Genomic DNA, 13,714 nt, shown 5'->3' on the forward strand with positions numbered 1-13,714 from the left:
TGACCTATAACAACGACTTCAGGATAGTGACATTTTTTATATAGCCTAGTTATCACTGATTAAGCACGTACCGCTGCACTATTTATTACCGCTGACTCATGGGGGATAGGCAGGTATTAACAACATGTCTGCATTGACTTCCTCCTGAACGAACATCCTTTTTAGCAACTTTTATAGTATCTCTCTCACCACCACTTTCTCTCTCTTTCTCTCTTTCCATCTGAAGAGTTTCATTCCAAAACACTATATCCATTTTCAGAAATGATGGTCAATGAGCTTTTATTGTTGAAAGAAATTATGAAAGAGATATGCTTTTTCACATGGGTTTGTTCAATGAGACATGTATTTGTTTAAAATATATTACATGATGGTTTCAATTCAGAGAGAAAAATAGTCATAATCATGTTTATTTCAAAATGCTATATATCCGCCTCACTTCCAGAGAAATAAGTCGTTTTGAACAGTGAAATGTAACAAATAACAACATTTTTAATAAAGAACTGTACAAATGGTACATTTGTGACATCAATATAAAGATAACATGTGGGGAAAAAATGTTATATATACAGTAATATGAGATCTGTTTGTAAGACTTTTACATTTTACATTTTAGTCATTTAGCAGATGCTCTTATCCCCCCCTCTCTGTCTGCCTCTCCCTCTCTTTCTTGGCGTAGCCCGTTCGGAATGCGGCAGTGGCCTCTTGCAGACGGCAGCGTCCAGGGAACCTAAAAAGGGAAGGAGTCTCACATTGGGTTCCTGGCAGCAGTAAGAAGTAGCAGGCAGGCAGGCAGCAGGCTAAATTAGGCTGTCTCATTGACTTCCACTCCCCAGAGCCCTGTAGGCAGACCTAAGGAAGGAAGGCTGCACCAGAGGCCCTTATTGCCTGCTGCGCTACTGTGTCTCTGAGAGTCCCTGAAGAACCTCAGTCCCTGTGAAGGAGCTAAGTGTAGGTCAGTTGTATCTGGATAGAGGAGTGTTGTACTTTTGAAAGGGTGTTTTGGGATTTTCTTGGGATGCCGATTGATAACGGATGTTCACAGACCTGAGCAAGGTAAACAAGGTAAACATGGTTGATAAGATTTTGAATGTAGATTTTATTTGACTTGTTGGTTGAATATTAACTAGAAGTCCTGTTGACACAAATCGAGTAGCTATAGCACTTTTAGAAAAATCTCTTTCTCTCTCTTTTTCTTTCGCTCTCTCTTCCTCTGTCTGTCTGTGTCCTCTCGTTCGCTCTCTCTGTCTCTCCATTGGCGGCAGGTGGGGATGTGCTGACTGCTGCTCTCCTCTCAATATTGACTTCAGAAGGCCAGTCTGTCTCCTGTCTCTACCACTGTGACAGATTGACGGGCTTGGCACTGAAGGTCTGATATACAAATGCACTTCTGAACAGGAACTTGGGGTAAGGGAAACCTTGTGCCAGTGCACCTGATACACACTATGTGGGAGGGGGGTATATGGTGACCTAAGCTCCCCTTCTGTTTCTGTGCCCCTAAACAGAACCACTACCACACCCAACTTCCTGTTTCGAATTGTTTCACTCCTTATCTGTAATGCTGCAAACTGGTCACATGTCAGAGTGACTTCCTCTTTTCACACACGCACACACAGAGAGAGAGAGAGAGAGAGAGAGAGAGAGAGAGAGAGAGAGAGAGAGAGAGAGAGAGAGAGAGAGAGAGAGAGAGAGAGAGAGAGAGAGAGAGAGAGAGAGAGAGAGAGAGAGAGAGAGAGAGAGAGAGAGAGAGAGAGAGAGAGAGAGAGAGAGAGAGAGAGAGAGAGAGAGAGAGAGAGAGAGAGAGAGAGAGAGAGAGAGAGAGAGAGAGAGAGAGAGAGAGAGAGAGAGAGAGAGAGAAAAAAAGAAGTGAGGGGTGGGGGCGGGGTGAAAGAAAAAAGAGAAATTTGGCGGATGGCGGGGAGAAACTATTAAACGTTACCATGTTTGGCAGCACATAATGTAAGCAAAAGATGCAAATGAGATAAGAAGGGCAGATTGCCATGGCAACCTGCTTGTCGGATCGGCCATGGTGTGATTCGGCCGCTCGCCAGGCAGAAGGCGCTGTTGGGAGAGAGGGAAAGAGAGAGAGAGAGGGGGAGGGAGGTGGATTGAGAGAGTGAGACAGAGGGGGGGAGGGAGGGAGGTAAAGTAACAGCAATAAAAAGAGAGAGGAGGGAGAGAGAGAGAGAGCGGTGGGGTGAGATAAAGAGAGGAAGTGGAGAGAGAGAAAAAACTATTGAGTTAGAAAAAGCAAGAGAGAAGAGAGATGGGCAGTTTAACCCACAATGCATTGTGGTACGTTGTGACTCGGTTAAAGTGTTGTCACTCAGCCCCAGTGTCACGTCAGCTTTCTACAGACATACAGGTAAGAAGGCACAGACACAGGGGACTTAAGGGCCACCTCTCTTTAGGATGAGGATAACCTCATAAACCTAGAAATATATTGGATGTAAACTATTATATTTACTTTGATTTGACTTTACTTTCATACTTTTCTCTATGTAAAACTATAATACATATTTGACAAATGAATTAACTGTTACACGCGGCTTCCATACCGTGCAGAGAATACGAAACACTTTAATTCTGGTACTTTTTCATTATATTGTGAACATTTTCTAAAGATAACATTTATAAGTGCCTCATTCAGTAGCGACTTCATGCAGAACTTGTTTTATTTTAATGTATTTTGTTTGAAAAACTTTTGTTTTAACTTTACTACCGCAACAGCTGTCAGCATCTCCACTCTTCCTTTTATGTGAGTGTTTATGAGTGTGAATGATTGAGGTTGAGATGGTGACATTTTGAAATCGTTTGCAACTATTTCTCTGCAACCTGCCTGAATATTATAGCACACTGCAAAGCCAACTGAAATATCTCTTTACACAGGGTGTTTCCATTCACTTTCATATAATCTCCCTAGATAAGGCCAAAGTTAAGAGATATGCTACTGCATACAGTGTGGAGTCAGCTAGGGACACTATGCCCTCTGTTTCCTAAGTCTGTGACTGTTAGAATCGCACCTGCTTCTCCTATCTGCGTCAGAGTCGAGAGAGAGCCATAGAAAATGGCGCGCTGAGGGACAACTTTATCTTCACGCACCAGCAAGGCAGTTATTGCTGTAAGATGAATGATATGCTTTTTTTTATGTAGTCTATGAGAATGTTTCTTAAATTATTTGAGAATGTTTTTAAATGGTTTCCACTAGTTTAGCAATTGAAGTTTGCGTGATTATAATTGTTTTACTCCCAAGTTTTTGTCTCGTAGTTTGACTTCATCAGTCTCTTCACATTTACCATTGATTAACTTTGTTGACAAGCAAACCGAATACCTCAAGGCTGCATTCAAAAGGGGTGTTACCACACAGAAGGAATGAGGAACTATTTTAGTCTCAGCAGTTATATCTCATCTTCATTCTGCTGTCTCATAACATCACAACGACAAAATGTTGCGAAATTGCTGACTTTGAATGTAGCTCTCTGAGCTTCCAGCCTGTCAGCGATGCTGCGTGCCATGCTATATATTTTTGGGTGATGCTCTGTAATGGTGGTGTAATGTGTGTTTGTGTGTGATAGATGGGCCATCAGGGCTTATAAAGGGCCTGGGACATTTCAGCCAGTCCACATCAGTGAGCCAGTGTAATTTACAGAAGGCTGGGAAATAGCAGGGCGCTGAGCAGAGAGGGAGACACTCAATGTTTTCACCACAGGAGGAAGAGGGAGAGGGAGAGAGAGAAAGAAAAAAAGAAAGAGAGAAAGAAAGAAAGAAAAAGAGAACGAGAGAGAGGTGTCATTAAAAGTTTTGGCCTGCTGTCTCTCATAAAGAAAGAGAGAAAGAGAGAAAGACAGAGAGTAGTTGTGGATAAGATGAAATTGCATTCGATTTGAAAAATGCATAAACCAGTACGTTTTCATCTCATTTCAACCAGCATTGTAAACATTGAAGTTAGGGTAAATCATCACGTTAAATACATTGACTTAACCTGATTAACATGTTGTTACATCAATCATATTTCAACATAATCATCAGAACTATGTATATGTTGAAACTGTGTAGAAACGTAAATGATCCTTTTCATCCTATATTCAGTGCCTTCAGAAAGTATACACACCCCTTAACTTCTTCCAAATGTTGTTGTGTTACAGCCTGAATTTAAAATGGACAACATTTAGATTTTGTGTCACTGGTCTACACACAATAGCCCATCATGTCAAAGTGGAATTATGTTTTACATTTTTTTTTTTTAATTTACAAATTAATAAAAAATGTAAAGCTGAAATGTCTTGTCAATAAGTATTAAACCCCTTCCTTTTGGCAAGCCTAAATAAGTTCAGTAATGCAATGTAGCATAACAAGTCACATAATAAGTTGCATGGACTCACTCTGTGTGCAATAATAGTGTTTAACATGATTTTTTTATGACTACCTCATCTCTGTTCCCCACACATAAGGTCCCTCAGTCCAGCAGTGAATTTCAAACACAGATTCAACCACAAAGACCAGGGAGGTTTTCCACTACCTCGCAAAGAAGGTCACCTACAGTATTGATCGATTTTAAAACCATTTTAAAACATACATTGCATTTGTATACAATACCAGTCAAAAGTTTTGAAACACCTACTCATTCAAAGGTGTTTCTTTATGTTTGACTATTTTAGAATAATACTGAAGACATCCACACTATGAAATAACACATATGGAATCATGTAGTAACCAAAAAAAGTGTTAAAGAAATTCAAATGTTTTATATTTGAGATACTTTCAAGCATCCACCCTTTGCCTTGATGACAGCTTTGCACACTCTTGGCATTATCCACAATCTAAATGTGTTTATTCAACTTTCTTGTTGTTTTTTCTGTTTGATGGAAACAGTATGAGAGTTTTAACTACATTCCACCTGTAGTCAATTGTTTTATGTAGTTGCTTTTTCATGTTTTGAATGTTGTATTGTAGTAACCCTCAAGCTTTTTTTCTCCATAGTGTAAGGACTATTTCATCACGCAGAATATTTATACTTAAAAATATGTAACTTTGTGCAGCATCTATAATCACAATGTGTTTATCCAACTTTCTTGTTGTTTTTCTGTTTGACTTTGTATGGGCATTTATTTGACTTAAATTGTAGTTGATACACAACAACAAAAAATACTTCATAATAAGATAATACATCAGTTATCTACCGACAACATATTTGGCTGGACAACAAATAAACTTTAAACACCATTTTTCTCAGTTTCAATGTTTGCATAGTAACTTAAGTTACTGCTTGATTGCCTTGGTTTTTACTCAGATTATATAGTTACTGCACTTTTAACACTCCATTTTATCTGAAACAGAACAGAATTGAACCAGGACACTTCATCACAAGATAAAACACATAATACAAAGCCTGATTCCAGTCTTAACTCAATTTTCACCAAAAGTCTAGTTACTATATTTTGCCTTTGTAGGGCAGTATAGTCTACACACGTTTTATGCATGTCGTTTGTGGTTATTGTTGGCCACTAAAGGTGGTGTGCACTACGGCCAGAGGCTCCGTGTGTAACAACGCAAAGTGGGAGATCTCTAATCAATGCAAAATGGAATTAAAATGGCGTAATTACGTTAGCTAAATGAGAAGGAGTAAGCTACAATGAGCAACCAACAGGCAGGCTGTTGTTTAAACTGAATAGAGTTGTTGTAACATTAGACAAGGACGGAGAGCGCAGCAGAATAGCCTCATCTACCCTAGCTAGCTAGCTAGCTAACATTGGCGGATGTGGTTGATTGAGACGCAGCCCATGAAGCAAAAAACACATATCTCTAGCTTAAACAGACAGTTTTATATTGGGAATGCTAATACCATTTCCAAGGGGGTGCGGACATCGACTCTAGGGTTTTAAATGTAGAGAAATATCCTCTGTGGTTATGACATAGAGAAGGGATTGAGGACTGAGAGAAAATGTCCGCAATCAAAATGGGGAAATAGAGAGAGAAATGAAGTGAGTACAAAATACTGGCGCGATGCATCAATCACCCTGCACCTCTATTACAGGTCAAAGCATACTATTCCTCCAATCTGGGTCAGAGTGACCTGGCCTGCATTGACCAATAGGCTTTCAACGGATCCATATGGGGCCCCAGTTTCTCATCTAGAACAGATAATCATATCAAAGCTAATTAAAAGCAGCCATTTTGACTCAAACGTGAATGGATCTGTTTCTATGTGTGGTGTGTGATTGGTTACTATGTGTGTGAGCAGTAATGGAGAAAACTGATGTCCATCAAAGTTAAAATTTGTGCGGTTGGAACTACCCAGCACTAGCTCTCAAGTTTCTAATTTCAGTCCAGCTAGGAGCTGGTATGCAGCCTTCTCTCGCTCTTGAGAGAGAGAGAGAGAGAACATTGTAAGAGGAAGCTAGAGAAGGAAATCAAGAATGAGGGAGAAAGAAAGAACAAGATGGTGTTTGCGGAGTTGAACCCAGTTAGTCCTCTAGCTGGGGCTGTCAGAGATTGTCACCCTGGGTTTAGGCCAAGCCGTGTAAATTAGAGGTGACTTATCACCAGCTCTAGTTAGACTGGCCTACAACGCTCTGCGCCGATCTGCTGCTAACAGGCAAAGCTCATCACATCATCCAGGGAGAGAAAGGGAGAGCGAGGGATGAGGGGTAGGGGGACATAGAAAGAGAGAGATGGGGAGCAGAGTGAGTGAGGGGAGACAGGAGTCACAGAGGAGTGGGACAGAGAGAAAGCGAGAGAGGGGGCTGAGAGAAGAGAGCGACAAGCGTGCCGGGAAACCTGTAGTGCACAGGTGCACTGCAATTAAATTAGTGACATTTCATTGAGATACTGTAGGTGAAGAAACGATGGATGCTTGGTTCAACTGTTTTCAGAACTAAGCATTTCACCATAGATGTTCAAGTGAAGCCTATGTAAAGGGAAGCCGGTTGCACCAGTCACGTGCAACATCTCCACTGACCTCACATACTCTCCATCCATGGGCATAAAATTAGCCTTGGACCCAATCCTGTGGCTGTGGCCTCCCTTCCTCTCTCCCTGCCTTGACCAGTAAACTATGCATTAGCTTTGGGTTGGTTGCTGGGAGCTGTGTGATGGTTTCTCATGGTTGTTAATGTCATGCATTTGAGCTGATGGTTTCTCCAGGTCAGGCTTTCTCTCTCTCTCTCTCTCTCTCTCTTTCTCTTTCTCTCTCTTTCTTTTTCTCTTTCTCTCTTTTTCTCTCTTTCTTTTTTTCTCTCTCTTTCTCTCTCTTGTATTGTGCCCCTGGGCTGTGGCCTTTCTAGTTGGTATACTGTATCTGTGTGCTGTGTGTTGGTTTCTTTGGTTGGTAAAATATTGTATTATTAAATATTAAAGAATTAAACATCTCACTAAAAGCTTCAGTCATACAAAAGTTCTACTTAAACCCGAACCGGTCCTCCAGTAGATTAGAAAGAATGGCTCACCCTTTGTTCAAAATATCCTTTTTGCCTTTATCCAGATTACAAGCTCTCATTTTCGGTTAATTGAAAATGAATCCTTGTTCAAAGGATCACCTTTTCTAAAAACAACCCATACAAAGCTGGTTACAATTTCAATGTCATCCTCCTGAAAAGCCAGAACAAATATTAAAACAAATATTATGGTTAAAATCAAATATACTGAGTATTAAAAAAAAAACATTATTCATGTAAAACATTTATGATATTATCAATAGGAATGGTGATGGTATGTCACACATGCAGTTATCAAAAACATATGGGAATGTTTGCTCTATCCAAAGTTATATATCATTTTTTTGTCATAAATCAAAAAATATACCAGTTTCATTTGAGGACCAAATGTTGATACAGGTTGCAAAATAACTGGGAAAAGATTTTCGATGTTCAGATGGTTTATGAACTGACACACAAAACAACGCTTTATTCAAGACTTAGAGTTTTTCAATTGAAATTATTATACAACATTCTTGCCACCAACAGAATGTTATATACAGGATATGGCGCATACAACCATTTCAGTTCTGAAGGTTTTTCTGCGAAGAGACAGAAGAATTACATATTTTATTCTGGTATTGCCCTCATTGGCTTGTTTCTGGTCACAGGTTCAGGAGTGGCTGAGAAATCACAGCATTCACTTAAAATGCTAACCCTACAAATAGCACTGTTGAGTGATTTGGAAAGTTATAGTCAATCAGTTAACAATATAATAATACTAATAGCAAAAATATTTATCTTTAATTTACAATCTATGGATACTATGAGATTACAAAGGTTCAGAATGAATGTAATACATCACAGCACAGTTAAAAATATAAGTCAGTTAGAGTGTTCTGGAAGTATTTCAACCCCTTCAGCTTTTCTACATTTGTTACGTTACAGCCTTATTTGAAAATGTATTGAATAAAACATGTCCTCATCAAAAACAGGATTGTGTCGAGGCACAGATCTGGGGAAGGGTACAAAAGAATGTCTGCAGCATTGAAGGTCCCTAAGAACACAGTGGCCTCCATCATTCTTAAATGGAAGAAGTTTGGAAACACCAAGACTCTTCCTAGAGCTGCTTGCCCAGCCAAACTGAGCAATCGGGGGAGAAAGGCCTTGGTCAGGTAGGTGACCAAGAACCCAATGGTCACGCTGACAGAGCTCCAGACTTCTTCTGTGGAGATCAGAAAAACTTCCAGAAGGACAACCATCTCTGCAGCACTCCACCAATCAGGCCTTTATGGTAGAGTGACCAGACGGAAACCACTCCTCAGTAAAAGGCACATGACATCACATGACATCCTTAGAGTTTGCCAATAGGCAACTAAAGGACTCTCAGACCATGACAAACAAGATTCTCTGGTATGATGAAACCAAGATTGAACTCTTTGGCCTAAATGCCAAGCGTCACGTCTGGAAGAAACCTGGCACCATCCCTTCGGTGAAGCATGGTGATGGCAGCATCATACTGTGGGAATGTTTTTTAGCGACAGGGACTGGGAGACTAGTCAGGATCGAGGGACAGATAAACGGAACAAAGTACAGAGAGATCCTTGATGAAAACCTGCTCCAGAGCTCTCAGGACCTCACACTGGGACAATGGTTCACCTTCCAACAGGATAGCGAACCTAAGCAAGCACAAGGCCAAGTGACACAGGAGTGGCTTCGGGACAAGTCTCTAAATATCCTTGAGTGGTCCACCCAGAGCCCGGACTTGAACCCAATCAAACATATCTGGAGAGACCTGAAAATAGCTGTGCAGCGATGCTCCCTTCCAACCTGACAGAGCTTGAGAAGATCTGCTGGGAAAATTGGGGAAACTACCTAAATACAGGTGTGCCAAGCTTGTAGCATCATTCCCAAGAAGTCTCAAGGCTGTAATCGCTGACAAAGGTGCTTCTACAAAGTACCGCGTAAAATGTCTGAATACTTATGTAAATGTCATATTTCCATTAGATTTTTTTTTACACATTTAAAATTTTTTTTAAAAACCTGTTATTGCATTGTCATTATGGGGTATTGTGAGTAGATTTATGAAGAAAATCATCTATTTAATAAATTTTAGAATGATGCTGTAAAGTAACACTTTTTTATTATTTTTTATTTGACCTTTTATTTAACTAGGCAAGTCAGTTAAGAACAAATTCTTATTTTCAATGACGGCCTAGGAACAGTGGGTTAACTGCCTCCACAGGCAGTTGAATAAGGGGTCTGAATATTTTCCGAATGCACTGTAAGAGAGAGTGGTCTACGGAGATATTTGGAATGGGCTACGGAGATAGGTGGTGTGGGATTAAAAGCTTACGATCTGTTATAGTTAGGACGGGAAACACCATATACCGGATATATCTGAGTACCATATCATATATAATATCAAACTATATATACAGTGCCTTGCGAAAGTATTCGGCCCCCTTGAACTTTGCGACCTTTTGCCACATTTCAGGCTTCAAACATAAAGATATAAAACTGTATTTTTTTGTGAAGAATCAACAACAAGTGGGACACAATCATGAAGTGGAACGACATTTATTGGATATTTCAAACTTTTTTAACAAATCAAAAACTGAAAAATTGGGCATGCTAAATTATTCAGCCCCTTTACTTTCAGTGCAGCAAACTCTCTCCAGAAGTTCAGTGAGGATCTCTGAATGATCCAATGTTGACCTAAATGAGTAATGATGATAAATACAATCCACCTGTGTGTAATCAAGTCTCCGTATAAATGCACCTGCACTGTGATAGTCTCAGAGGTCCGTTAAAAGCGCAGAGAGCATCATGAAGAACAAGGAACACACCAGGCAGGTCCGAGATACTGTTGTGAAGAAGTTTAAAGCCGGATTTGGATACAAAAAGATTTCCCAAGCTTTAAACATCCCAAGGAGCACTGTGCAAGCGATAATATTGAAATGGAAGGAGTATCAGACCACTGCAAATCTACCAAGACCTGGCCGTCCCTCTAAACTTTCAGCTCATACAAGGAGAAGACTGATCAGAGATGCAGCCAAGAGGCCCATGATCACTCTGGATGAACTGCAGAGATCTACAGCTGAGGTGGGAGACTCTGTCCATAGGACAACAATCAGTCGTATATTGCACAAATCTGGCCTTTATGGAAGAGTGGCAAGAAGAAAGCCATTTCTTAAAGATATCCATAAAAAGTGTTGTTTAAAGTTTGCCACAAGCCACCTGGGAGACACACCAAACATGTGGAAGAAGGTGCTCTGGTCAGATGAAACCAAAATTGAACTTTTTGGCAACAATGCAAAACGTTATGTTTGGCGTAAAAGCAACACAGCTCATCACCGTGAACACACCATCCCCACTGTCAAACATGGTGGTGGCAGCATCATGGTTTGGGCCTGCTTTTCTTCAGCAGGGACAGGGAATATGGTTAAAATTGATGGGAAGATGGATGGAGCCAAATACAGGATCATTCTGGAAGAAAACCTGATGGAGTCTGCAAAAGACCTGAGACTGGGACAGAGATTTGTCTTCCAACAAGACAATGATCCAAAACATAAAGCAAAATCTACAATGGAATGGTTCAATAATAAACATATCCAGGTGTTAGAATGGCCAAGTCAAAGTCCAGACCTGAATCCAATTGAGAATCTGTGGAAAGAACTGAAAACTGCTGTTCACAAATGCTCTCCATCCAACCTCACTGAGCTCGAGCTGTTTTGCAAGGAGGAATGGGAAAAAATGTCAGTCTCTCGATGTGCAAAACTGATAGAGACATACCCCAAGCGACTTACAGCTGTAATCGCAGCAAAAGGTGGCGCTACAAAGTATTAACTTAAGGGGGCTGAATAATTTTGCACGCCCAATTTTTCAGTTTTTGATTTGTTAAAAAAGTTTGAAATATCCAATAAATGTCGTTCCACTTCATGATTGTGTCCCACTTGTTGTTGATTCTTCACAAAAAAATACAGTTTTATATCTTTATGTTTGAAGCCTGAAATGTGGCAAAAGGTCGCAAAGTTCAACGGGGGCGATTACTTTCGCAAGGCACTGTATTTGATAGTAAAGGGGGATGAAAATGAAAACTTTCTGGCAACTGAGAATGAAGTGAAGCTTTTCATGAAACACAATCTCAAGATGACAAGCAAACAGGAAGATACAATCGATTTTTAGCAGCAAAGGGGAGAGAAATCTCCATCCAATTGTAGGTAGGCTAACTCACTACAAAATTAAGGTTGCCTTGATACAACGGGGTAGGGATCTGAAGAACAATTTGCCCATGAAGTAGTGGAGAGACGACGTACCCTGTACCCCTTCTCTCCAAGCAGAGAAGCAGAATGTTTGTCTCGTGGTTGATAAGTTGAATGTCAACCACCAATTGTGCAAGGACTCGAAGATTACAACGTTGCCTCTTCCACAACATTGCAAAACACTACACATTACAATCCTATATTCGTTAAAAAAAAATGTCACTCATCTTTTTTACTCATGGAATATGGAACCTTGGACTATGTGGACTTATAATGGGGTTTAGATTCATGGAAAGGTGAAAATGGGTGCTGGTAGGCGGAGTCTTTTTTTTTTTTTTTTTAGTGCAGGGGTTCCCACCTTTCAACTTACTCTTGAAAGTTGTAATAGTAGAATGCACTAGTAGAATCCTCTTGTCATGTTAGTCATTGCATACCATCCGAGATATCAAGATGAAATAGTCCATGTCAGCTAACATGTCTAAGTCACTCAAATATCACATGCATACACATCAGACATGGAAAAATCCATAGAATTGCATGAACATTTGCTTTAAAACTGCAACATTTTCTCTGTACCTCATTACAAAATGTTTAGAATTGCAGTAAATAAGCTTTAAAACCTTTCTCTCCACCAACAAGAGGGGTGTGAACAGTTTTTGTCATGAACAGTGCTTGTGCCCATAGAAATAGATGTGGCGCGCAGGATGTTCCCCAATACTGGTTTAAAAGCTTATTTCCTGCAATTCTACACATTTTGTCATTCACAATATATAAACTGAACAGTGACGGACCCAAAATCAAACCTTGTGGAATGCCACATGGGTGACAAACTCTTGACCGATAAAATAGGTTCCAAACCAATATAGAACTGGACCGGAGAAGCCAACCCACCTCTCCAGTCTGTCCAGAAGGACATGATGGTCGACAGTGTCGAATGCAGCACACAGAGAGTTGTTTGGCGTCTGTGTTGGCTGTGAGATCATCTACCACTTTAACTAAGGCTGTGCAGGTCTGACAATCTTTCACCTTCTGTCTCGCCCCTCCCTATTTCTCTCTCCCCCTCTTTCTCTCACACCCTTGAAAATAACAGTGTTGATGTAATAGAGCCAGCAGTTCCTGGTTGTTGGTCTAGTGGGTGGAGCGAGCAGACAGACAGAGAGTGAGCGAGAGAGAGAGAGAGAGAGAGCGAGCAGCCAGAAAGCTGCAGCAGAGAGTCTGTATGATTTGTGTTGCCGGATGCAGTCAGTGCTGCCTCCTCCTCCTCCTCCTCCACTCCTCCTCTCCAGCTGCTGCTACAGTGCAGTCGTCCAGCAAGTGGAGCTCTCCTCTGGCTGCAGTAGCCCGGAGCCCAGAGACACAGCACAGCCACCAACAGGAGCAGGGAAGGGGAGACACTAGCGCACAGAGCCAAGCCAGCAACACACACACACAGAGGCAGGCACTCCTCCTCTCGCACCACACCGTTCTGCGCAGTGCCTTCACTCGTTCGCTTGTTCACTCACTCACCCCTCCGCCAGATTTCTCCCTCGTTTCACTCTGCTCTGCCTGAGAATGGTCCAGCCGGTGCCTGGGGCTCTTCTGTCGTGGCCTGTCTGAACACACACAAACACACACATACTCAACAGACACACGGATGCGCGAGCACAAACCGAACAGCAATGTGAGAGGTAAGGGTTTCCGTTTTACCCTACTCTCTTTTTTTCTCTTTCTCCCTATCTCCCTCTCTGACGAGGCGACTGTCTTTACTTACAGCAGTATGGTCCCGCCTGTTGTAAGGGAAAGATATGCTGGGGTTTGTTAGCTTTAGGTCTATGTGTGTGTTCGCTTTGCGGGGCACTGGGTTAACATCTGTTTGTTATGTCTTGCGCACACACACACACACACACACAGACACAGAAAATGCATACCAGACTAAATACAGAAGGTCACACAATAGCTTCTATAACTTCTTTCTGTGGCGAACGCTAGAAGCAGGAGTGTGTGTGTGTGTGTGGTGTGTGTGTGTGTGTGTGTGTGTGTGTGTGTGTGTGTGTGTATAAG

At 41.2% G+C, this 13,714-nt stretch overlaps 1 protein-coding gene across 18 annotated transcripts in view; it reads left to right on the forward strand.

Moving 5' to 3' along the window:
* Positions 1-763: 763 nt before the first annotated feature.
* LOC110508342 (muscleblind-like protein 1) overlaps positions 764-13,714 on the forward strand; it is a 105,732-nt gene continuing 92,781 nt past the window's right edge. For 3 of the 18 annotated variants that reach the window (XM_036967005.1, XM_036967016.1, XM_036967017.1), the window contains exon 1: positions 12,872-13,341. The gene's annotated coding sequence lies outside the window, so the exon portion shown is untranslated. Of the gene's footprint in view, positions 1,063-1,262; positions 1,405-2,187; positions 2,363-12,869; positions 13,342-13,714 lie in introns of those variants that run through there. The other 15 variants (XM_036967011.1, XM_036967014.1, XM_036967018.1 and 12 more) reach the window with 10 other exon arrangements.

This window comes from Oncorhynchus mykiss, chromosome 28 (assembly GCF_013265735.2).
Source record: "Oncorhynchus mykiss isolate Arlee chromosome 28, USDA_OmykA_1.1, whole genome shotgun sequence".
Taxonomy (NCBI): domain Eukaryota; kingdom Metazoa; phylum Chordata; class Actinopteri; order Salmoniformes; family Salmonidae; genus Oncorhynchus; species Oncorhynchus mykiss.